We start from the raw sequence: 1,919 nt of genomic DNA, 5'->3' as shown, positions 1-1,919 counted from the left end.
ATCAATTTCACCCCATTTTCCTGTGCCAGTCCTTAGAGTATATCAAGGAAAAAGTAATTATGTACCTTATGAATACATTTAAATTGTACTTGAAAAAACACATTGCCATCAGTCTATCTGATTCTTTCTCTCTTAATAACAGAGCCAATTTCCCAGCATCTTAATCATTTTCACTGCTTCTTGCTGGATAGTCTCCAAATTATCTGCATCCTTGAACTTGTAGTACTTGTGGAGGAGCATAATCTACAGAGATAATTAAAGCAAGAATTAAGTACAGCTAGATTCTTTTTTGACAGTGATGGTGAAAGTCCATATTTCATAAAAATGATACAAAATGCAGCAATTTTTCACTATCCCACACTTACCCTCCACCTTTAGAGTTACTATCTATTTAAAATAACTTGATAGTTTGGAATAGCAGAAGGTCAGGTTCATGTAATGAAAATGGTGAGGAAAGAGAAATGATTAAGGAAGGATGCATGGGGTGACATCTTTGTCTCTAATAATCAAAAGACCCCCATGAAACATAGAGAATCAGACCAGTCATGTGTTGATGCTTTCATCCTTGCTTCAAAATCTTTTACATGTAATTACTCAGACATTTACCCACACATTCAGTGATGAAATCTTATTGCTTCTCAAAGCACTCCTTTCCTTTTATATTAAATGGAAGTATAAAAAAATGGTTCCTTAATGTGTGCTCTAATCTTTCTCCTTGCTAACTACACCCAACAAGGAGCAGAGTTAGTATTTGAACCTAGGGCTTTACTCTAGAACCTACTATTCTTACCACCAAGGATTGCTGTATTATATGAAAATGCCACTGCTCCTTAGATATTGTCTTTACATTCCACAGCAGACATGCCAGAAATTAAATAGTTCACAGAATCCCTTGGAGAGATTTTTTTTTATTCTTGAGCTTTACATAAATATTGGGAAATTCCAATTTTGGTCTCATTTTGCAAGCATGTGGAATCAAGTGTACACAAGAGCCAGAGAACTAGTGGAGAAGTCATAGGCTAGTAATCTGGAGACAACTTATAGGCATACTGAACATACCTAATTAGAAAGAGGAGCTTTTAAAAAAATCATCCTGAGATTAATTAATTGGATGTTTAATGAAGCTCAGCTTGTAAAGAATCTGCCGGTAATGCAGGAGACTGGGGTTCAATCCCTGGGTTGGGAAGATACTCTGAAGAAGGGAAAGGCTACCCAATCCAATATTCTTGGGCTTCCTTTGTGGCTCAGATGGTAAAGAACCTGCCTGCAATGCAGGAGACCTGGGTTTGATCCCTGGCTTGGGAAGATCCTCTGGAGAAGGGAAAGGCTATCCACTCCAGTATTCTTGCCTGGAGAATTCCATGGATTGTATAGTCCATGGGGTCCCAAAGAGTCAGACACGACTGAGCAACTTTCATTTTCATTTTAATGAACTCAAATCAAAAATTTTGAGGCTATAAATTGTTTATTAATTTTGTTCCTTCTTGTCAAAATCATTTGGCAAGTCAGGAGGCATGAAATGGGTGTATAGTTCAAAGCATAATATTTAATTTCCTTAAATTTATTACTATACTACATGCTATAGGAAAAAAGCTACTACCAAAAATACTGTTACCCTAAATGCTATAGGAACAAAGCACTTTATTAATATAGATATTTTGTATACTATCAATATTTTTCTTGATCAATGAAAATCCATCAAAAACATGTACCTTGACCCTATCCCAATTTACAATCTAATTGCTTAAGTAAACTGCATCTTACTATATGCAATAAATAACAGATTAAGTTAAGTACATGGTATGAAGTATTTTGAATAAAAACTTGAAGTGCAGGACTTTAAAAATAGATAAGCTTTTAAATTTAAATTACTATTTAAATGTTAACTTCAGATATTATTCAAATACATGCATTTAATT

The sequence above is a fragment of the Cervus elaphus genome, chromosome 11 (genome assembly GCF_910594005.1).
Source record: "Cervus elaphus chromosome 11, mCerEla1.1, whole genome shotgun sequence".
NCBI lineage: Eukaryota > Metazoa > Chordata > Mammalia > Artiodactyla > Cervidae > Cervus > Cervus elaphus.
Note: the sequence above shows the minus strand (reverse complement) of the source record.